Here is a 24763-nt window from a genome sequence, read left to right as displayed (position 1 = left end):
CCCCTAGGACAGCTTTCACTATGTCCAATAAGTTTGGGTATGCTGTATATTCATTTTCATTGAATTCTAGAATGTCTTTCCTTCCTTTCTAATTTCTTTCTTTCTTTCTCTCTCTTTCTTTCTTTCTTTCTTTCTTTCTTTCTTTCTTCCTATCATGACATATTTTTCATTCAGTAGTAAGTTTTTCAGTTTCCATGAGTTTTTAAGCTTTCCATTCTTTCTATGGTTGTTGCTATCCAGCTTTAATGCATGGTAGTCTGATAGGGTACAGGGAGTTCTTCCAATTTTTTGGATCTTCTGAGGCTTGCTTTGTGACTGAGTATGTGTTTAATTTGGAAAAGGTTCCATGAGGTGCAGAGAAAAAGGTATATTCTTTTGTGTTCTATAACTATGTTACATGCACTTGGTTTATAACATCTGTTAGCTCCAGTATTTACCTCCCTGTTTGGTGTTTGTCTGGGTGATCTGCCCATTGGTGGGAATGGTGATTTAAGTCTCCCACTATCAGTGTGTGAGGGCCATTGTGTGATTTACATGTTTCTTTTACAATCCTATGTGCCCTTGTGCTTAGGGTGTAGATGTGAAGAATTGAAATGTCATCTTGGTGGATTTTTCCTTTGATGAGTTTGTAGCATCCTTCCCTGTCTCTTTTGACTAGTTTTGGTTTGAAGTCTAGTTTGTTATTATAATGGCTACACCAGCTTGCTTTTTTAGGTCCATATGCTTGGAATATCTTTTTTAACCATTTACCCTGATGTAATGTTTATCCTTGATGTTGAAGTGTGTTTCTTGTATGCAATAGAAAGATGCATTCTCTTTTGCATCTATTGTGTTAGTCTGAATCTTCTTATTAGGGAATTGAGATCATTGATATTGACAATATCAATGAACATTGATTATTGATTCTTGTTTTTTGTTGGTGGTGATATTGCTGCTGCTATGGTTGTTGTTGTTGTTGGTGGTGATGGTGGTGGTGGTGTGTTTCCCTTCTTTTGATTTTGTTGGTATGAGATTATTTATTCCCTGTGTTTTCATGGGAGTAGTTTAATCTCCTTAAATTGGAATTTTCCTACTAGCACCTTCTGTGGGACTAGATAGATACAGATATAGATGTAGATGTAGATATATGTATTACTTATTACTTATATTTGTATTACTTAAATTTGGATATGTATTACTTAAATTTGTCTTTGTCATGGAATTATTTATTTATTTTATCCATCTATAGTGATTGGAAGTTTTGCTGAGAATAGTAGTCTGGGCTGGTATCTGTGGTCTCTTAGAGTCTGCAGCATATCTGTTCAGGCCCTTCTGACTATTAGAGTCTCCATTAGAAGTCAAGTGTAATTTAAATAGGTCTGTCTTTTTGTGTTACTTGTTCTTTTTCCCTTTCAGCTTTTAATATTTTTAATTTTTCTCTACATTTAGTATTTTGATTATTATGTGCCAATAATCTTTTCTGGTCCAATCTATTTGATGTTCTGTATGCCTCTTGTACTTTTATATGCATCTCCTTCTTTAGGTTATAAATTTTTTTGTCTATGATTTTGTTGAAAATATTTTCTGGGCCGTTGAACTGAGATGCTGATGCTCTTTCTTCCTTCTCCTCCTCTTCTTCCTCCTCTTCCTCCTCTTCCTCCTCCTCATATTATTATTATTATGATGATGTTTGATATTTTTATAGTGTTCCAGATTTCCTGGATGTTTTGTGTCAGAAATATTTTAGATTTTCTTTTCTTTGACTGATTTACCCATTTCTTCTATGGTGTCTTCGGTGCCTGATGTTCTCTCTTCCATTTCTTGTATTTTGTTGGTGCAGCTTGCCTTTGTAGTTTCTGTTTACATTCCTAAAATTGTCATTTCCAGAATTCCCTAAGCTTGTGAATTTATTGGCTTATTGGTTTATTGGGAATGTATTGATTCTATTTCCATTTTCAGGTCTTGAGCAAATTTTTATTTCCTCATATTGTGGTTTGTGTTTTTCTGGACTTCTTTATAGGATTTATAACTTTCCTCTTTTAGAACCTCTAGCATATTCTTAAAGGTTGTTTTAAAGGTCTTTTTCTTGTGCTTCAGCTGTGCGAAATATTCAGGGCCTGCTTGATAGGATATCCGGACTCTAGTGGTGACACTGATTGTTATGTTCTTATGCTGGAATCTAGTGGTGACACTGATTGTTATGTTCTTATGCTGGAGTCTAGTGGTGACAGTGACTGTTATGTTCTTATGCTGGAGTCTAGTGGTGACAGTGACTGTTATGTTCTTATGCTGGAGTCTAGTGGTGACAGTGACTGTTATGTTCTTATGCTGGAGTCTAGGCATCTGGGATTGGTGTGGTTCTTGGTCTAGGTTCTAGTTACTGGATTTGTCTTTGTTGGGTGGGTATTTTGATCCTTGGTTTCTGTTTCCTCTCTGGATTTTTGGAGAGTGTGGTGCTTGCACGCTGCCTGGTAGGAAATTTTTCTTTGGACCTATAGTTGTGGCCACTGGGTGTTCTAGGTAAAATGTGTTTCTGGGTACTGAGAGCTGAACTTAGGAATGGGGGTAGGTAGACATCTGAAAGGGGCTCATGGGGGAGGAGAGCAGAGTACTCAACCAGGACTGTTCATTTTGTCTCCTTGGAATGTGGGAGACAGTGAAGAGAGGTCTCTCCAGAGGGTCTGCTATAGCGCTGGGAATGAGAATGGGGGTTGGATCTGGAGGAACAGGAGAGAGAAAGGTCTACAGGGGGCCACCTGCTTCCCTTGTGGGAGTGGTCTGTGGACCAGCAGGGATGCCTGCTGGATTTTGGAGGTTAGGAGGGGGAGCTCTGTGGGATCCACAGGAGACGTGAGCAAGGGAGGCTGCGGCAGGTGCTCTGCTGTAGATGTAGGCATGAGACTGGGGCATTGGATCTGGGGAAAGAGAGCAGCAAACACTCTTAACTGCTGACCCATCACACAGTTTAAAACACAAATTCAATATCCTTTATGTTCATTCAGTTTGATCTTACATTTTCATTATGCCATTTATTCATGATGATGTAATCTGTATGGCTCATTTGTTGAACATAAATATTTGAAATTGAACATTATGGTGCCTCTTCTGTGTGCACAGGATCCTATGAATTATAAGCAAAACTTGGCGGCAGTTTTGCCAGTGCTGTGCAGAACGCTTTGTGTTGTGGTCTGAAGTGGATAGGAAGGGCTTACTGGTTTGAACTAGGGGTTGAGTCAGGTGACTGAAGAATCCAGAAGATTCGGGGAGATTTGGGACTAGGCCAAGTCTAAGAGTTGAGGAAGGATGTATAAGGGAAAGAGGTGGGGTACACCTGGACCACCTGCATCCTGGTGCCCATTTGGGCCTGATGTGGGTGGGCTCCTTGCCATTTTTGTTCTTGTGAGGATGTCTCCCTTGAAAATCCTGAGCATCTTCAGGTCATGTTCCAGAACTTACTTACCTTGGTCCTCTGTCCTTTCTGTATTGTAGCAGGGGTCAGTAAACACTTGTTTGATGCCTAGGATCCCAAATGAGAAAGAAGGCCTCAGAATGTGAGATAAAAGTTCATCTCTTTCAAAGTTCAAACAAATCTTGAAGTAAGACCCTGTCCTATGTTACCAAGACAATGAGCATCCTCAGAGATACAATGTTCCTTCCTCAAAGCTCAGCTGAAGGCTTTGTTTTGTTCTGGAACAACTTGGAAAATGAGTAAGGAGTCACTTGCTGGGACTCTACCCCCACTGGCCTGGGAAAGGTGGGACTTTTATCATTGTTGTTGTTGTTTTTTTTAATCAGTGTTCTTTGTGGCTTGCTTCTTCATTATCCTCCCAGGACTACGCAAAAGTGTTGGTGTCTGGTCTCCATCATATCTGGTGTGCATCTGCCTGTGAGCCACCTATACCCCGGGTGTGGATGCTGGGTTAGTGCCGCAGGGCCTCAGCCCCCAGAGCTCAGAGCTGAAAACTCACAAACATTGAGGAAGGTGTATGGGTAATTTCACGTAATTGATTTAACTACAGTATGGGAGCTGTGACAAGCATGGTTTGATTAATTGTCAAGTGAATTCCGCTGACTCTCCATGCTCTGGAAGTTCAAAAGAGGAAGGGAGGAGTTATCAGGAAAAGAGCTGTACAGAATTTGGAAATCAAGGAGTGATTTGGGACCTGGAAAAAAATTTAACTACCTGAAAGGAAGGCAGAGGATAAAGACAGACTGAGGAAAAGCTTGGAAAGAAGACACACGCTCCACTGCTAGCGGGCTCTAGCAAAAGTGGTTTGACATGAGAGGGAATTTTCCTCAGGAAGGGTTGAAGTTCAGACATCATTAACATCAGGGATACCAGAACAATGCCACCAACATTTATTGAACACAAAATCCCAGTTGGATTCTGAGCCAAGCACATGATAATCACAATCTCAGTCATTCCCCAAAAAGCCTCCAGTGTTTAGAGCACCACTAACCTCTACAGCGGCCTTAGTGACTAAACAAATGGAATCCTCCAGGGTAAGCTTTACTTCATGGGAGCAGAGCTTGTGGCAACCTAGTGACTAGGAGCAGTGCACAGCGCTCCACTGTACCTGGCAGTGACAGCCGTCCTTACATTACCAAATATAAGCTGTGGCTCAAGTCCTATACCACCAAGTATAAGCTGTGGTTCAAGTCCTGCACTGGCACGTAATTCATTCATTAACTTTCTTTTTTTAATTTTATTTTCATTTTATTTTGTGTGTATTAGTGTTTATGTCTGTGTACCATGTGTGCGTAATGTCCGTTGAAGGCCAGAAGAGAGCATCATATCCCTTAGAACTGGAGTTAGGAAGCTCGTGTACTGGGAATTATACCTAGAGCCTCTGGACAAGCAGCCAGTGCTCTTAACCACGGGGCCATCTCTCCAGCCCCTGCATTAGATTTCTCACTTCCCCTAGGTACCACAGGGAACGCCCTTTACTCAATATTCCATTCTCTACAACGTCAGTTGTTCAGAGATGATGGATACGCAAGCTAAGAGATAACCTGTGGAGGACTTTGGATGCCAAGTATGGGAAACAGACTTTATTCTGTAGATCTGTGCAACATCTACCCTGGTCACTCAGTGAGTTTCTAAGAGAATCTTCCTATGCCTGGCCTCCTGTGCCATCCCAGCCCAGGGCAAACACCTCACACACCTAACATTGAGCCCGGTGCATACTCACATCCTCTATCTTGGTCTTTCTGTCTGAATGTCATCCTCTAGCCCGCCTCCTCCTCAGCATCACAGCTACTCTAGCTGCTCCCCCCTGACCCCGCCCCCCACTCAAGTCTGGAGCAGTGAGCCCTCTGGGGACTTACACATGAGCTCCTCATAGGCAATGGTCACCTGTTTGACTCTCAGCATCTGTAAGTACAGGTCTTTAGTCAGCATAACTGAGTGCATTCCGCAAAGAGCCCTCCTCCTTCTATTCACTCAGTCTAATGTGCTTAACCCCTCTGGATTCTGGCCCTTTTTGTCGCCATTTTGTATTTTTTTTCCACTGCAGAGCCTTCCACACTGGCCACTCACACTGTGTCTCACATGCTCCTATGATAGCCACTGTCTGGCCCATCTCACTGTGTCTCACCTGCTACTGGGCTGCCATTCTTGGCATGCAGGCCTTCAGATAACAACTGCAGCATGGTTCTTTTGTCCCTTGGCATCGGATGCGCACCCCTGGCTCAGACACGTTAACTCAGCCTAAGCTGGCTGCACCAAGGTACCTGTCCAAGAAGGGCCTCTGTGCTTCCTGCTTCTGTAGTTGGTCCCTCTGTTTGATGGTAAATAGCCCTGCCCCCTACCCTTCAGAGGTACCCCTGCCATGTAGCCTGGCCTGAGCTGTTCCCTGAGATCTCCTGGACTTCCCTGCATCCGCCAACTTTGAGAGGAGTGTTCAGTGTGACAGGAAGCTTCTTCAGACGCTGCTCCAGCTGCAGGAATCCATCAGATCCTCTTGTCTAGCCCAGGACTACATGGGCTCTTCAGGGTTGTGAATCATGCTGTTGTTTCTAGAGCAGAGGAAAGCCCCGCCACCTCCCCTCTAATACCAGGTTCATTGCTACAGTGGGCGTGTTTTCATCAGAGGGAAGACTCCAGCTCTGGTGGAATGAGGAGCTGTTGTTTCTTAGGTACTCACTCTTTACCAAGTCCTAAGCCAAGTGCTTGCTCAGAAACACTTTGTCTTATGCAAAAGCCTTTGTAATGTCTCTAATGAGATTCCACCCATTTTGTTCTTTAAAAAGAAGGGCTCTTTAGAGGCCGAGGACTTGCCAGGGGCTGATGAGATAGCAAACTGGAATTGAGACACAGGCTTGTCTGGCTGCCTACGGATGCCGTGGTCCCTAACAGCCATCCTCACTTCATCCAGGCCTGCATCCTCCAGCTCTGCAGCCATGCTCCCATTCAGCTGGCCTCTTGTGTTCTGGAGATCACATTTGGCTCGAGATTCCTTCTCAGGAGGATTTAGAAGGGTGAGTCCTTCCACTCTCCTATGAATAAGATAATTATATCCACTCGTAGCTCATGTTTGGATTTGGGGTTACCTTTCCCCCTTTGTAATGTGCCTTTTCTGTTCCACCTATCCAGAGGTGGGTTCTACTTCCTCATGGATGGTCCAGGTTCACCCAGTCATTTGCCTTGACCAGAAGGAAACAGTAGAAGTGTATTCTGAGACCTTCCAGCTCAGGGCTTCTGGATTTGTTCTCAAAACCTAGTCACTATGTGAAGAAGTGTAGACAGTCCCACTCAAGGAGGTGGCCGGAGAGCATCTAGACTTTGCTTTGCTTGCTTGCAACAGGCTTCAAGCACCATCTTACATTATGTATAAGCAAATGTACATGCAGTGCACACCATAAACATTCACATCTTTATTTAAAGTCAGCAAGGAACTCTAAGTTCCTACTACAACATTCAGAGAGAGACAATCTAGGTAAATTAGATTTTCAAGTACTCCAACCATTGGCCAACAGTGAAACTCTACCTCCTCAGAACCACTAGGTACTTCTTCTGTTGTCTGAGCCAAGTCTCTAAAATACAGTTACCCTGACAAAGTCTGCACAGTAGGCTCTCCGTGCGTCTGCTGCATAAAGGAACGGGTGAAGAAACTGGACAAAGACTGCCTAACGGAAGGCAACTGTGCAGAGCAAGGAGGTTCTGGGAGACAGGGAAGAGCATTTCAAAGCACAGTAGGCAGTCTCAGGGGAGGGAGTTAGCCAAGGCTTCCTTATTCCAGAAGCCTTCCTTACCCAGAACCTCCTCAGCTGAATGGGGAGCTGGGTTGAGACAGTGAATGAAAAAAATCAGCTCTGCCTTGAGCTGTACTGGTGGTGTATGGTTTCCGCTCCTGCTATTGGACATGGCAGGTCTGGCCTCTGGTCACAGATACAGATAGAATCAGGAACTCAGAGGTAGGGGGATGAATTTGCAAAGTGCATGGGAGCATGCACAGGATAAAAAGTTGAAATGTATGTGATGTTCAGTGGTTAAAAAGAGTCACAGAGGACTTTCATCTGCAGTCTTATAGCTATTCCCAGGAGAAGGAGGAAGAGGAGGAGGAGGAAGAGGGCACTTGCCTTGCTGTTCATGACCCAGGAAGGTGCAGAGAAAACCAGGAAGCAGAAATTATAAAATCAGAGGATACAAAATCAGCTCTGAGTGTGCTAGGAGCTCACGATCCCAGGAAGACTTTGTCTGGAGGGATGGACTACATTTCTTTAAGGGTGCAGAGAAGCACAGCTGGACACAATAAAATTGTTGTGGGTGTCCGCCAGAGAAGGCTCTCTTAGCTGACCAGAAACTACCTTGGATGTTTAGGACTCCATTGTACCTCTGAGCTTTTCTCAGGGTGAGCTTTTAAGTGTAAGAACCACAACTGGGGTTGACATACTTCAGTTAATGAGAACAGTTAGAAAAACCAACCAAACAAAAAGCAACAGCAAGAACAGTTAGTCAGAAGCAGAACTACAGAAGCCAAAAAGCAAGGGTAGTCCATTTAGAGACTTTTCCAGGACTATGGACTTTGATGGATCAGGCCTGTATTTTCATTGGCAGGTGTCTACGTGCTGAGTTTTATAGCCTGAGTGGTACTTAAATCATGGCATCAGTTGTGCTAAGGTCTGGGGCCTATTACAAAGTGTATGAGAGAAGGCTGGCAGGTGGGTTGGAAGCCGTCCTTACTGAGTGCTTTTGGAGCAGAGATTCTGGAGTTAGAAGGCCTGGAGTAGATCCCCAGCTTTACAGTTTATTATTCTGGGCAAGTTACTAAGCCTCTCTCTCCAAGGCCTAGTCTCCTCAAGTGTAAGAGAAGATCATGGGAGTGAGGGGCTAGGAGTTCGACAGACTCCCTGATGGGTGGACTGAGAGAGGAGCATGCCTAGGGAATAAAGATAGGGAACTTCCAAGATGGCTGGCTTCCTCTTCACCATCCTGACCCGAGACAAGTCTGGCAGCTTCAAACAAAGGCCCAGCCGGGCCCTCTGGCTTTTTCTCTCACCAACAGAACCCCTCCCGCCCGCCCCCGTGGAGCAGCCCGGTGAGGTTCAAGGCTGGAGAAGGGTATGGTTATAGGACAGTTGTGGACTGTCCTGTCGTTGTCAAAACTAAGTTAGGGAAGGAGGACACCCCTCAAAGATCCTTAAAATCCCTTCTTGCCCCTCCCCAAAGATAGACAGAGAGGGCGGGCTCTGGCTTTGTTGGAAGTCTTTCTTTTTGTTCTTGCTCCCTCTTCTTCCATTTACCTCCCTGCCCAACCCCCAATCCATGTCTTCTCATCCTTAGTAAAGCCTTTTTTCACCAGCTGATTCTGTCTGCTGTGTTTGAGAATTTCCCCACCGCTGCCTGTCATGGTCAAGATTTTTCCTGCCTTTTAATTCTTTAAAGAGTTAAAGAAAAGGAACCCAGACAGAGAAAACAAACTCATAATAAGACCCCTTGACGGTAATAGGTACCTATCACACTGGGGTTGATTGAGGACTAAAGGAACTTAGTAACTACCCAGGGTTGTACTAGTACACGGAGGACTCATAGCTGTCAGGACAAGAGCCATCAGCCTGGGAGTCAGGCTGTCCTCTGTCCTTTCACAAGGTCGTGCTATTTCATAGTGTAGAAAATTCTTTTATGGGTAGCAAATGGCTTGGTCCTCATAGCAACCATGTATGTATGACACATGGGGTTGGTCAGCACTGCTATCCCCAGGTGAGAAGACAGTTTCAGGTCACTCTGTGACTCAGCAAATGAAAAGAGAGAGCCCTGGCCTGGTCTTCAAAAGTCCTGCAGACATTCCCAGAACCAAATTGCTGTTTCCCAGGCTCCGTATAGGCAAGACCAGGCAGCAGCAGCGTTGGGAGGAGTAGGGATGCGTGAATACATTTGGTTTTCACAAGTCTGGATATGTCTGAGCTCCAGCCTGAACCTAGGAGCAAAGCACCTGTGGTTGACATTGCTGCGTTTCTCTCTGAAGTAAGCAGCTGGGGCTGAGGCTATAGGTCCGTGGCAGAGGCCAGCCCAGCATGTGTAAGGCCCTGAGCTAGACGGCAGTACAGAAACAGAGCCGTGAATCCTGGAAGGAAATACTGAACAGACAAAGGAGGCTACCTTCTGGCACGCAGATTTCCTTTTGCTATAAAATTTTCATAGCACGTACTTCAGCTGTGTTGATTGAAAGGCAAATTATGGGCCTCGGGGCAAACACAATGTGAGGTTTCTAAGAGTCTCCCTGAAATTATAAGCAGTTTCCCCACATTAACCTCTAGGAACTTACCTCAGTGTGAGAGTTGATCTTACAGAAAATGAAAGGGATAAACACGCTCCCAGGTCTTCTTCTCACAGATCTAATGAGGTCAGTGCCTCAGGTGCCAGGCAAGCTGCTTAGTCTCCAGACTTCCGGTCCTGGCCTTTGCACTCAGCAGCCACGCTAGGGAGACACTCTTCCCATCCCGCAGTGGGAAAACCGAGAGGAATCCTGGAAGATTTCACTGCTCCCTAGAGACGAACAATGAGCAGGACAGTGCGTGTAGGGTACCTGACAGTGTCTGACGAAGGTGACTTCTTTGGAGACACCTGAGAAAACGACATGCAGAAAAGTCAGGAAGATCCTTTCCTTGACTTTTTAACCACTTTAGGAAATGCCCGGGGAGCTTGGCTTGCCTCTCCGGTGCCATTCAGCTGTATTCCTGTTTCTATTCAGTTATGCTGTTGATTCTTTACAATTCCAAGTGCTGTGAGCAGAAGCCAGTCATGCTTCATATGTTTACTGCTCCGGCTTCTGCTCAACGCACAGGAAGCATTAATGAAGCAAATGAGATGATGGGTTTCCGAGAGTGCACACTGCACAGGACCAGACAAGCGACGGAAGGCAGAGGGTTGCCATTCCCAGGTATTTAACGACTCCCCTTTCTATTTTTTTTTTCTTAAAAAAAAAAAAAAAAAGAACAAAACAAAAAAAGTGCAAAACCTACGGCATAGTCCCTGTGCAAATTAGACCCGCAGGCATTCTTAGCCTCAGAGAAGGGCGGCTGCAGCAAGACACAGGAGAGTATAAGTCTTGGTTTTTGAGTTTCAAAATATGTTTGACACAAAACAAAAAAAAAAGTTTGAAAGAAAGAGATTGGATTTTAAGAGCTTAGGACTTTGAAGTCCAAAAGCCTTTGCTTTGAAAGACTTGGGATCTAGAGAGGATAAAATCCATCAGAAATCTTCTCCCACCCTTTACCCGCTGCTCTATACATGTAAAGATGGTTTCTGTGCTAATGGGTAGGAGTTGGAAAGAATACAACAGAAATAAGAAAGACTTTTTCCCACAGGGAGAGTCCTGTGATTCTAAGAGAACAAGTGCCAGGGAGGCGGGCATAGCCAGTTATGTGTGGGACAGCCCGGAGCAGAGCATCCTATGCACGCCACTGACTGCAAGTGTTTATAACACCCTGCTGCTGCTCAGCATAGTATGGAGGACAGACAGGTGACTCGGGTGCACAAGGAGGCACAGACGCAGCCATGTCTGTGTATTGGATTCAGAGAGGCAGATTCTAGGACAGATCGAGACCTCTGTAGAGTGTTAACAGAGGACCACAGTGGGCGGGCCACAGCTCAGCAAGCTGGTCCTAGAGAGCAAGAACAGCTCAGGAATAATTTCCTTTCCTGTCTCTCTGCCTTCCCCTTGATGGTAAGTTAAATCCATTATTGAGTGACATGGGAAGGGTGGGCTTTAGTGTGTATAGTTTATGTTGTACACAGAAATGCTTACTGGACTGGACTGGAAAAGTTGGAGAAAAAAAAGGAGCTCTAGAAACTTCTGAAAGGTCACCTGACCCTGGCTAGGGTAGCGGGGATGTCAGGGAAGGCTTTTGGAGAAAGTGATTCTTGAATGTAAAAGAGAGAAGCTGGGCAGGGCCTTCTATAGACGCAGTGCTGGTGTGTGAGTCATCCCCCCAGGAAGTGTGAGTAGTTGGAAGAGGGTGAGTGAGAGCTAAGCAGAGCAGGGATGAGCACGCACCAGCTGTGGAGGATACAGAGGTGAGGGAAGATTAGTCTGGGGAAAAGAGAAAGATTCCACTGCGAGAGTCTTGAGACTGAGGGTATCAGAACACCCCGAACACAATGGCAACAAATGTTGCAATCACAGACTTGTGAGTCATCAGCTGCTAAGGGGAAGCTGGTACCTTCATCCGTTCTCAGCCAACACATCACAGCCAACTCCTAGCTGCTAAGCGCTTGGCCTGCTCTTACGCTGATTTCCATGGTGCATTCAGTTGCTTCGCCACTGTAACAACCTTGTGAGACTGGTGTTACTGTTTTCTCAACTTCTTAGATTAAAAAAAAACAACAACCACCACCACCAACAAACAACAACAAGCAAACAAACAAACAAACCAGAGGGTTGTCTGCCCCAGGAAGGAGGAAGTGAGTAGGCCTGCTCCTAAGGTTTCCTCAGTTGAGAGGCTATTATAAATATTTCCCCCAGGCCCTGGGGAATTCCCATTTCCCAGGAACAGACCCACATCCTATTCACTAAAGGGATGGATTATAGGCCTGAGCTGGACCATCCAACTCCAAACATGAGTTGGGACTAGTCGTCATAGATGCTTCTGATATTCCTTGCCTTGGTATCCCCAGGAAAACCATGGGCTGATTCTCAGTGCAGAGCTGATTCGAAGAGCCGAGGAATCCACGATGGAAGCAAAGCCTATGCAGGAGAGAGCAGAGGTACCACGGCGAGGTATGCACAGCCACTGAGTCTATTTGTGTCACAGTGAAAATCACTGGTGGAGATAGGGAGATCCTGGACAGCAGGATTCTATCTGACTGCTGAGCTCACAGAGCAGATGAATGGTACCACAGGGAAGATCAATGTAGGCTGTGACCTTGGAGCATATATGTCACCTCTGAAATGCCATCCGCACGGCACAGTCCATGCTTCAGTGAGATGTGCTCTACAGAATTCTCAGGCAGTCTGAGTGAGACCAGTAAGAGGTGGGGTGGGTTAGGGATGAGGAGGACAAACAAAACAGATTGGAGCTATAGCATTAAAGAAGGTGTGGATCCATGGCCCCCACGAGGCTCCTTCCTTCATCTAGGTATCTTGAAGCCTGGGGGAAGGACTTAAAGACTTAAGAGAAAGAGACCTGGGTCTCCTGCCCTACTGCATCGCTCACTAGCTATGGACCCTTTCAAAAGTGACTTCTTCTGAGTTCACTTTCCTGTTTGTGGATGGGTTTTAACCCCTGCTGGGGGCTGATGTCTATCCTATTCATTAGGCAATAAGATTATGGCCGAGCCTGGAAAGAATCAGGGAGAGGGTGTTCTGAATGAATTACTTCCTCCAAGTCTGTTTCCCTGGTTATAAACTGGAGGTATAAAACTCCTGCCTTTTGGAACTTTTGTGAGAATGGAGCTTGGCCTTATACCTAAATGCAAATTAAACGGTCTTTAAGATGGTAAGACAATTTAACAAACATGTCACAGCTAGCCATGCACCAGGTGCCATTCTGAGCAGTTTGTGCAAGGTGCTTCATTTCACCTTTTAGATGTGGAAACCGAGGCACACAGAGAGGAGACACACCTTGCTCAGCATCTCACAGCTAGCCAGTGGGTCAGTCTTGGAATGTGAGGATTTATCAGCCTTATACCCTGAATGACATTCCACAAAGGACCCTGTCAAAGGGCTGCTGGGATGTAGTTATGACTGGCCTGCAGAAGACTCAGCGTACTATTAACATTTGCTCGACAAGGACTTCAGGTCCTCTCGTGGCAACATAGTTAATCTCTATTCCTGGTGACCAAGTAGCTGACGCCTCTTCTCCCTCCAAGCTGTTTTTCTGGAGTGGTCTGGAAAATAGAGCATTTGAGCCTGGCTTGTTTTACACTCCATTTGGTCTTTGGAGTCACTTGCTCCTGGTGGGGTTGATGGAGCATGCCTTCAATCCCTCTTCCTCAGCCAGAGCTCCTCTGGGTCTAGAACAGCCTAGAATCCTGAAACCCACAGGGTAGAGCTCATGCTGGTTCCAGCAACTGACTATCTGCTTGGATTTGGAGCAAAGCCCCCACCTCTGCACACATATGCCTCCCTGGGCACGCATTATCCTCACTAGCACAGTTGCTTGAAATGATGCTCTGTGCACTCGAAACGGTGTGGAGAATTTCCTGCTAGTAAAGTGGTCAGAGTGGGGTAAGCATAAGGTTCCCCAGGATCCCGCTCTGGATGAGCAGGGAAAATAGGATCATGAAATTATTAGGTTGTGTAGCCTTCCTTGGAGGCTCAGGAGGAAGTTGGGGTCCAGTGAAGTGCCGGGTTGCAGACCTAAGGGTGCACACTCAGAGTTCAGAAGAGGAAAGATGGCCTTTGTAAGTACCCCCCTCGGGTAGGGAGTCTGGGATAGTCTCAGAGTCTTGGGCAGGAAAGAATGGAAGTGATGAGCTAGGTTCCTTTGGGTAGTCTAATGGAAATTAGAGATTAGAATTTGGGTTTAAAAATAAGATTTAAAAAGTGTTTAACTATGTGTGCCTGAGGGATATATGTGCACATGAATGCTGATGTCAGAAGGGCCGGAGGCAGGGGAGTGACGGAAGTTGTGAGCCTTCCTGTATGGGTATTGGAAACTTAGGTCTTCTGCAAAAGGAGTGTGCACTCACAACCACAGGCCCACATCACCAGCCCCAGAATTGTGCTTTAATAGCTTTCAGTTGGACAATACTTCTTTGACTGCATGCTCAGACAGAGCTGCGCCAAGTCCCTGGGTTTGTTTAAGTCTTGTCCTGCCCTTTTTGCTCCATTCTGCAGGTATGGAGTGCAAGAGGTTTGCTTTCCCCATCTTGTGTCCTTAGCCTCTGCAAAGTGGTCCAGTTGTGTTGGGCTGAAGGATGGTGACAAGGCCCATCCTTTACTCATTACTGTCCTGGATCCAGAACTGAAGACTCCATGTTCCCAGAAGTCTAGCATCCCAGACACAGAGGCACCTGCTGCTCGGGGCCGAACCTCTGATTCTAATTTGCTGTTCTTCTTTTAGTATTAATAAGCTTGTGAGAGACTAAGCAGCTCCATGGATCCTGTCCCACCACTGGCCAAAGCCTCCATGTATATGGCATAAACTTTTCCCCTATTTAGTTTGTCATGTTCATAGGTGCCCTCCTTGTTCGGCTTGCATTTGGGCAGCCATGTTGGTGAGCCTTTACAGGCATAGCTGCTGATGTTACTGGGAGACACAGTCTCACAGCAAGCCCTCAAAATGAAACGCATGCTTAAATCCATCAAGGTCTTAGTGAAATTAGCAATGCCATTATGTTTCCTCATCCAAGTTCATGGGCCCCTGAGTTCTGTCCCGTCTCTGGGATGTTGGTCATACCATGTGGGTGGGGTAGCCCTGTATACCACAGAGGCTGAAAACTGTAAGCCATGCTCATCACACCCTCCACCACAGGTTCTGAATCAGGCCTTCCAGTGGGAAAATGCTTGGACACTTAAGGTCAGGGAGAGAGAGAGAGAGAGAGAGAGAGAGAGAGAGAGAGAGAGAGAGAGAGAGAGATGAAGAGAAGAGGAGAGGAGAAGAGAGAAGAGAAGAGGTGAGGAGAAAAGAGGAGAGGAGAGAAGAGGAGACTCTTCAGATGGCCTTGGTGACCATGGAAACAGCAGATGTAGCAGCAACAAAGCAGCCTCCACAGTAGCATGGGCCAAGGAGCCCAGCTGGGCAGGTGCAGGCCCCAAGTGGGCAGTGATGACCTACAGGTTCTTTACCTTGAGTCTCACCATGGCTCTCCTAAGAGTTGTGTATTTCCAATCTGTTCACTACATTTCCCTCTGCTCAGGCATGGCATGACTTCTGCTCTTTGGGCTGAGTTATGCATGACTCGTTTCCCACCCCGTCATTGGCTTTTAGTTCCAACGTGAATAAAGCTGTCATCTGTGTGTGACATGCAGCTCAAGGGCCAAGGGCTTGCCGTGGAAACTTAAAGTGCAGCTCATAGAAAGCATGTGGCATACAGAAACACATTCTTAGGATGTATATTTATACCAGGCTGACTTCATTCCCTCTTCCTTCTTTTTTCAATTAAAAAAAATTTTTTTTGTGTATATATGTCAGTGCATTTTCATGTGTGTGGCTGTGCATACATATGTGCACATGTAGAGGCCAATGGAGTTATTTCCTCAGGAACTTTGTACTTTATTGTTGAGACAGGGTCTCTCAGTGCCCTGCAGATGACCAAGTAGGTTAGGCTGGCTGGCCAGCAAGCCCTGGGACATGCCTGTCTCTACTCCTCTAGCACTGGCATTGTAAGCCTGTGCCGCCATGACTGGATGTTTCATGTGGGCTCTGAGGGCTGAGTTTGAGGCTTCGTGCAGCAAGCATTGTGGTGATTTATACCTCTTGCTAGCCCCTTTGCTTAAACACATCTTAACTCATTTCTTTTCCTTTCTCCTCCCTCCCTTACTCTCGCCCTCCCACCCTCCCTCCTTTGCTTTCTTCTTTTTTTTACTTTAAGCAGGCTCTCCTATGTGGTCCAGGCTGTCCTTGAACTTGTGGTCTTATTGCCATCTCCTTTTTAGTGCTGGGATTATAGTGATGTACCACAATGCTTGATTTAAGATGTCATTTCAGAGAACGGGAACTTGCTACCTAAAATTAATATAGGAGTATGATCTGGCTTGAAGTGTTCCTTGAATAGAGTTAAGTAAGTAGTGTCATTTATTTATAAAGACAGTTTAAATGGAATGAGCAACATCATTGTAAGAAACAGTTAAAGCCATGGTTCCTGATGGCGCTCAGTGCTTTTGTTAATCATAAACATGGTTCCCTGTGCAGCAATGGCTCAAGTCTAGCAGGGCTACACATGGATGTGTGTGTGTGTGTGTGTGTGTGTGTGTGTGTGTGTGTGTGTGTGTGTGTGACTGAATGTTCAAGCCTCCTCATCCCATCCCAATGTCAACAACGATGCTAACTCTCAAGGGCAACTGCCTCCGTTATACACAGAGAAGTCAATATTCCACCAGACTGCAGAAATGGTGAAGTGCTCAAAAGAAGTTCTTTAGATAATTCAACAGATTTCTAAAGTTTTATGTGTACAAAATATTTGTCGGTAAGGAAGATGGTAAAGTGTTAGGACTGTTACAAATGGTCCTAGAGAAGCCTGATGGAGACACAAAGCAGAAGTGATTTTTCATCACAATGGCGAACTGGAAGATTCTGATTTGTCAAAAGGCAAAGAAGGTCAGAGTGGGGAGGACAGACAGACGGGAGCAGACACTAGCAATGGACTCGCAGCATCCTGGCCTGATTAAAACCCACTCCTGTCTAACAAATAGGGCCCCAGGACCCTTGCCTGGTGCTACCAAATGCCTGATCCACCTTGATGTGCAGACTACACCAGACTACATGGTGGCTCTGAAGTTGTCCATCGTGTGGACCTACCTGGAGAGCCAGAATGGGACAAGAAGGTAATATTAACAGTAGCTAATTTACTTACTGCTTCAGTGTACCACACATTGCTCCTATGCCTCCGTTTTCCAGGTGTTGGGACTGAGGCACTGACTACCTGGGTAACAAAACACGTCCTAGAGTTTGTTGACAGTCGAGACAAAGAAGGGTGTCCTTGTGGGTCCAGCTTCTTTCCTTTCCCCTCCCTGTGGTGTGATATTGGGTTTTGATCTCAAATGGTTTTATCCATTTTCCAACACCACACCTCCAAATTTGAGTGGCCGCAGCTGATTTTTCTTTTTGGAAGCACAGATTTTGTTTCCAGCTGGCTGCTTCAGAAATCCATTTAGTGAGTGGATTGATGAGAAGAGGACGCCACAGGAGCTGTTGTTTGAAATGGAATTCCTCTGTCTAGTGTTCAAGCAAATCCACGCCTTTGTTTGTTTGCTTATTTGTTTGTTTCTAAGTTAGATTTTCCTTTCTTCATTTGGTGAAGCAGTCTTATCTGGCCTTACATGACATTTCATGGGATGCCCTTCCATTCTGGTAGCCATGGCCTTGGATCCAGCAAGCTGAGAGGCCTCACTCTGAAGCTGGCTCATGCTCTCAGCATGCTGGAATTGTGAGAGGAGGCTTAGGCTTGGCCATTCAAGGATGAATGGGTCTCTGGCATCAGCTCACTGCCAGTGTCCTGGCCTCCTCACATGAATACCACTATCAGCTGCTCACCGAGAGGCAGGAAAGGTTAGGGAAATGGAACAAAAGTCAGCAACTCGCAACCCAAGCTATTTGCTATGAATTATTTGTGAAAGAACTGGACACCTCAATTTAATTTTCTTGTCTGTTTCTCCAAGGTTAAAAACTGTATTGTCCCAAGGCAATTTAAAGACCTCGTAAGCATGTCACAAACAAGAGAGGATAGCACCGCAGGCGCCGTGGTGATAGACCTGCCACAAGTAATAACACTTGTTCCTAACTTCTCTGAAGCGACGAGAGTGCTTTAACACCCAGATATCAGAGTGTGAGCCAGAGATGGGACAAAGGGAACAAAAGGAACAAGAAAGAAAACACAGTGCCTGCCAATCTGCCTAAGTGGCCTGATACAGGGAACAAGGCGACCTATCACTGAAGCATTCTAAGCCTCTGAATTCCCAACAGGGCTTCAGCTCCACTTGAATTTGTATCAGTCCCATCCAGTGGAATTCCATGGCCACCAAGTACCACAGAGGGACCACCTGCGCTCACGGTTGTGTGATTCTGTCCCTCGGACAACTGTTCTAGATAGCTTATACAAGGCAAAGTGCACGTACAGCAGGGTAAGAGTCACAGCCAACTTTCAGACATTCCTTTTGCCTCTGCCATCAGCCTGACGTGCAAACTCCCTCAGCACGCATGTGTTTCCTGGGGGTGGAAAATTCTCGTCTCATAGCTCAAAATCAGATGAAGCACAGAGCAGCAGGATGGTGGAAGTGCTGTGGCCCTGCGAGTGGCTTAGAGGAGGAACCGTACCTCTTCGGAGATGGAGCTGTTAGAATTCGGCTTTTCATTACACTTTGCATTTTTGCTAGCTGAAAGTAAAGCAAGTTAGCTTTAAAAAAAAAAACCCATTAGCTTAGGTGTTGGAAGCCAAGGGCACCTGGCAAGAAGAGCTACATGAAAGGGAGCTTGATCCGCCAGTGTTCAGCACAAGAGACAGCTTGGGGAGAACTGGGGAAAACAGGTGAGGTGGTGGGCTCACACTGTGGGAGCATCCAAGTGGGTGGCCAGAGGTGACTGTGCTAATGACTCAGCTACTCCATGCAGGCCTGCTTGTTGCAACAGGGAGTTCTCATCTTAGCTTTTCTGTGGACCAGGGACCCCAGCACAATTCGGAGGCCTCTAGCCGTCTTGGGTGGCCCTGGCTTGTGTCTCTCTAGCCATATTGTTGGTGAGGGCTACAGCCTCCGCAGATGGTTCGGCTCAAAGTCCACCTTCTTTGCCTGTGGACTCAGAGCTGAACATGATGACAGTGTCCTCCTCCTGTGTAAACTGAGGGGAAGGGCCTGCCACACCATACAAGACTTCCGTATTTTCTTCACGACAAGCAAGGGACTAAGTTCAGGTCACATGCAGAGATGAAATGGGGGTTATGGTTTATCTTTAAGAACTGGAAAGGTGTAATGTTTCGGGGGCATACTTTAAAAACCAAGCACGTGTTTATGGGGTGTTGAAGGCCTAGCTTCCTGGCTGCAGGTGTGGGTCCCTTAATAAACAGAAGCACCTGCCCAGATCAGATTAGCCACTGTCACATCCACAACTCAACTGGGCTGGGCCTGCGTAGCAACAGCATGAGACAGCATTTATTGAAACTTACTGGGGAGAGATAGGGAGCAGTGAGTGTGAGGGGGTCTGGTGACCCCATTAACACTGCATGCGCTTGACAGGAAACTTCCTAGAAGTCTAGAGGCCACAAACCTGGTAAGCATTTGTTTTTTCCACCCCCTTTCTACTGTGCTGGAGACATACAGGGAGAGATGTTTGTGATTCTGACCACTTAGACTATGCATCAGTGGCTACTTTTCTGTCTTCAGAAAAGCAGAGAAATTGAAGGGGGAGCTAGTTGAGTGCTTACCCACAGGCAGCTTCTCTCTACTGACACTTCCATCCTGCCCACTTCCCAGAGTGCCTGGGAAAAGTGGGATGTCCCAGTCCCAGCCCAGTCAGCAGTTTCTCCTGCCTTTTTTCACTTGGCAAGAACCATCAAGACTAGAAAGAGGATACTTTAGGGACCTGGCGGTTGACAATGTGCCCTATTTCCTCAGGGATCGGACACCACGGTGACAAGATGGCTGAAAAGCCATGCTCAGAAGGAACTTGGGGGCATTTAATTTGGACAACAAAGACCAGATTCAGCCAGTTCTAATTCACGGAAGCAGTTTCCCCTTCCAACCGTGGCCTCAGCTTTCCCACACTTAAGATGAGACTGACTTAGAAAAATACAGAAAACAGGACCAGGAAACTAACAGACTACTTGGGACACACTGCAGAGTGGAGAATCAGACCAGGCATCTGATTCCAGCCCCAACCTGTGCATGTAGATGAAGGAAGTTTGTATACACATGTGTGTGAAGTCTATGAGCGCAGGAAGTCAGTTCACTGTCCTGTCCCTGGGAGAGTCTGTGGTGCTAGGTATGGTGTTGAAGAACAGGGAAGGCGGACTTGACTTGATGTGCGCTGGGTAGCGTTTTATAGCCAGAATTCCCATCCCCCTTTTAGAAGGCAGTATGCGGCCAAAAGCCGAACTTCCTAGCTATTCCATCAGTAAATTTAGTGGCATTGGCAAAGAGAAGCAGAGCAAGAGAGTTTGCTTTGCCTCAGGTCTGATTCTACCCTCATATTTTCAGTTCTGCTGGCAGCTTCCCCACAGAGCACACGAGAAAATATCAGAAATGATAACTTGATGGTCACCATGGATACTTTTGGTTTACAACGTCAACATATGTTCCTATATGTACTTTCTTTATTGGAAGATAACAGCCTGCAGCTCATTTCCTTGTCAACCCAGACAAGGACCAAAGAACAACCAGCCTCCATGCATGCAAAGGGCGAAGCTAATGCACCGAAGGGCTGGGTAAAGCCGTGTGGGCAGTGTCTCTCATAGTCTATGCCCCTTGAGGATTGAGGATGAGCCCACCTGTACAGGGCAGTGGAGGCATCAGACCCTCGAGAGACCTTTGAGGGAACAAGCGTGCTTGGAGAAGGGCTTGTGAGTTGATGGGAACTGTGCTGGGCTCATCACTTAAAGGGTCTCACTTAGCTCTTCTGAGGTAGCCAATCATGTAAAGGATCTTATTAGCTCTTCTGAGGCAGCCAGTCATGTAGAGGTTCTCATTTAGCTCTTTTGAGGCAGCCAGTCATGTAAAGCGTCTCATTTAGCTCTTCTGAGGTGTATGTTCGGCCCATTGAGAATTAATGGACAAGAGGGAGGGACTAGAGAGCGCTCTTCAGAGCCTCTTTCCTTCTCAGAGCCTCTCTCTCAGTCCTAAGGAAAGGAAGCCCAACAACCAGAAGATGGAATATCCTAATGGCGAGTCATCCCTCCTACCCACTGAAAATCCAGTTTTAAACTTTTCCCTTAAAAAGCCGTTCCTTCAGCCTACAGAGCCCACCCGCGACAGACCTCGTGCTGAAATGGAGCACGAAGAGCTCTCCCTGCGTGTATGGGTGTCATGTGCTGGTGAAACATGGCAGCGCAATGTTCGCTGGGCCTCCGGCTCCTGGCAGCATTCCTGTTGTGTTGGTAGGCTCGCCAGTCAAAAGTCTTGTTTTGCAAGGGCCGCAGGGCATCCTGGACCGAGCTCATCTTGAAACAGAAGGACCTGGGCAGGGAAAACGAGAGTGGTGGTGCGTTTCCTTCCTTGCTTACCTATTGCATGAGGCCTCTGACGTGTGGTCAGGTTTTGCGGTCTGTCAGAACCTGCAGTGGGTCCAAAGATGGTGATGTTTCTGTACACCTTTAAGAGCAGGTTAAGCTCCCCATTTTAACAACTTCACTACCATTGTGCCACGTGTCCAGTGGGCCAGACCCTGATCCTTCAGGGGCTATGAGTTTTCTAGCAATAGCGGGCGCATGTGTGGGAGTGTAGAAGTGGCATCCAGTGTGCACAGGGGAGTGGTGTCTCCATTGGGAGAGCTCCCCACCTAGGAGTTTAGATCGAGTGAGCACCTTCCTAACCACAGGACTTTTGGATTCTGGTTTCTCCCTTGTTTAGAAGTCCATGTGAGTGTGAAAATTGTCTCTGGCTAATTTAGCTATAGCCCACTTTTTTGTTTGTGTAAAGAAAAAAGCATTTTAAGGGAATAGTTGGCTAAATTGGACGATCTTGCTTATTACACCGTTTTCCCTTAAGTCTTTTAACTTTTCTCTTTAAAAGGCCTTAATTTTCAAAGTCCGTATTTTAGTTCTTATATTTTTGGTTGTGAGCCTAGCCTTTAGCAGCTGAGCCATCTCTCCAGCCGTGTTCTTTAGTTCTTGGTCTTACTGCATCCTTGCCAACTTAGGGTTTTGAAAATCACCTGCATTTTCAGCAAGCCCTTACAGATTAAGGCACCTAGACACATTCATGAGGACCTTCACACAACCAGTACCAAGTGTCACCAAATACAGCCACATGCCTGGAAAGTGCTAAAATTTTTTGAGGAGCCCAGGCCTTTTCAGTGTTCCTGCATCAACCCTCCAATATGTCATTGAGGTAGCACCTGCTTCACTTTTTCTTTAGGCTCTTACTGAGGCACCCACCAGGGTTTGCTGAGAATTAAAGATAAGAGGAAGGGACAGATGAGCAGCTCTCAGACTCTCTCTCTCCAGGGTCCCAAGGAAGGCAAACCCAACAGTGAACAGAGAGGACACTCTTTGGAAGGGGTCCTGTCAGTCATTCAGCAGTAGCTAATGAGAAACTCCCACTTTTTACTGAGGAAAAGGCCCACACAGATCCAAGAACAAAACAGAAGTGTTTTAGACAGATGTGCACTCTGCTCTGAAAAGGCTATGGCCACAGCTGCCAGTGTCCCCCACTCAAGTAAGCTCTAGAACTCTGTGGCCTCTACCTTGGGTTCTGGCCTGCCTAAGCCTAGGGAGAGCAGTATGTTTTCTCCTTCTGGTGTCTCTTCACAGAGGAAAGGAGGCAGTGCCGCAGAAGGGGAAGAGGGAAACTGTGCTCAACTCACCTCTTGGTCATGAAGAAAAGTGAAGCCTTGGGCCAAGCTCAGACAGGGCAAAAGAGACCAAAACAGATCATCTGATGGAATGGTCTGTCATCACAGAGAGAAGTTCCTGTGTTTACCGTAGATGGTAAACATTTTCTGTTCCGTGTGTAGTTGTCTCAGTGGCAAGCGGAGGCTTCCATTGGCCATGCCAGAGTGAAAAGAACTCTGCCATTGGCTGGGGACAGATGTCTAGAAAGTCCTTCCTTGTTCCTAAGAGAGAAGAGAGGCTGAAAAGCCATGGGCATAAAGATGCTTGGAGTGTCCTGTGGAGTCTGCTAGCTGGGTGTTGCCACCTGGGGCAGGCTGGGGGCTGGGTGAGCAGCAGAGGCTGTGCACCTTCACAGCTGAGGCCATGGAGAGCTGCCTGTGTCTGAGAACCCATGTGTAGGCGTCCTGGAACCTGCACTACTTGTCAACAGCTGAGCTCTTGCCCCAAGGTTGGGACAATGTGGTCCTTGCCAGTGAGGGCTGGGAAGAAGTTTGACAGCCCTGTCTCACCAGACAAAGAGGTCCATGAGTACACTTGACAGTGTGGCTTATGTGTTGATCATTTGGGTATTTTTTTAAAGCCACCTTGGTGTGTAGCTGGAGAATGTGGTGGCTCCTGTGGCTTCTTCACAACTATCAGCAGAGTTTTCTTTTTATTTTACTTCATGAAGGTCAAACTTGATAACCTGATCGCTGTGTGGGATTGGGGATCTCCTCTAGAGTGGAAATGCACTGGGTGCTGTTTGGACCAGAAAACAAATGTGGAGAGCAGTTAGGTCAAACCTATGCGAGGGCAGAGGACATGAGCCAGGTCTGCTGGGCACACTTACACTCGCTGCAGGGGACAGGCTACTCCCAGCCACTCTGCCCCCCTGTGAACCCTCCTTCACTGGGTAGAATCACTGCAGAGCTGGCTACTAAGTCTTTAAAACAGGAAAGAGCCCATCTGATGGCAAAGGTGAGCATGTGATGGTAGAGGTAACTTCAGACACATTTTGACTATGATGTGTGAGAAACCTGGTGTGGGGGCAGTGGAAAGGAAGATTTGTGAAATTAGCTAACCCTGAAGAGACTTGAATTTTCTGTGACCTTGAGGGCCCTACCCTATTGGATCTCAGTACTCCCTCAGTATGCTGAGAGGCCAGTGGTTCTCAACCTTCATAATGCTGCTGCACATTAATTGTTCATGATGTGGTGACCCCCCCCACCATAAAATTATTTTTGTCACTACTTTGTAGCTGTAATTTTGCTACTTCTATGAATCGTAATGTAAATATCTGACATTTCTAATGGTCTTAGGAGACCCCTGGAAAGGGGTTGTTTGACCCCTCAAAGGGGTCATGACCCACAGGTTGAGAACTGGTGCTCTAGGCCCGCACAATGGACAGACTGCTTTCCAAGTCCGTGTCCTCTTTTAGGCTCAAAGCTCTTCATTGGGCCATGAACTCGTTGATGGCTGCAGAAAAGGAAGGCTGGCTTGCAGGCACCCCAGCACTCAGGGAAAGGCCTCCATATTTAGATGGTTGATCACCTCTCTGCAGCGCCCCCTTGTGTTTCTGAATTCCATATACCGGCACCCTCCAGTCCAATAGCAGGAGGGCAGCACCCTGTTACATAAGGCAGGGAATCCGAGGTGCATTTCTCATTCAAACCACATCACTTGCATCACTGCAGTTCTGTTTGGTTCTTTTATTCCTGAAGTTTCCAAGGTTGTGCACACACTTTTCAGCACTGGCTGCTCATCTGTTACTTTCCTTTAACAGTTTTTCTAGACACAGAAACATTGACACCTCCCTCGTCGTCTTCATCTTTTCTCTGTTTGCTTTGTTCTTACACATCACACTTTTAAAAAAATCGTAACTGTTGTTTTAGCAAGGTCTTTGTGAGACATAGTCAAGAACGAACTTTGAAAACTCCTTACATATTTTGAAGTGTCTTGACATTTCATCTGACAAAGGTGATTCTGTCACTTAATTTTTACAAATCTGGGAAACAGACCCAGAGAGAGCAACATTTCCTAAAGCCAGGAAGCTGGTAAGTGAGGGAAATTAATCCAAAGCTATCGTTTAAATAAAACACATGCTCCTCACTCTCAAGCTGTGATGGCATCTGGGCCACGTCTCTGTTTTGCGCTTGGCTC

The sequence above is a fragment of the Acomys minous genome (assembly GCF_964271855.1).
Source record: "Acomys minous genome assembly, chromosome: 9".
In the NCBI taxonomy this organism is placed as follows: Eukaryota; Metazoa; Chordata; class Mammalia; order Rodentia; family Muridae; genus Acomys; species Acomys minous.
The sequence above is the reverse complement of the archived record's forward strand: the minus strand, read 5'-3'. Positions refer to the sequence as shown.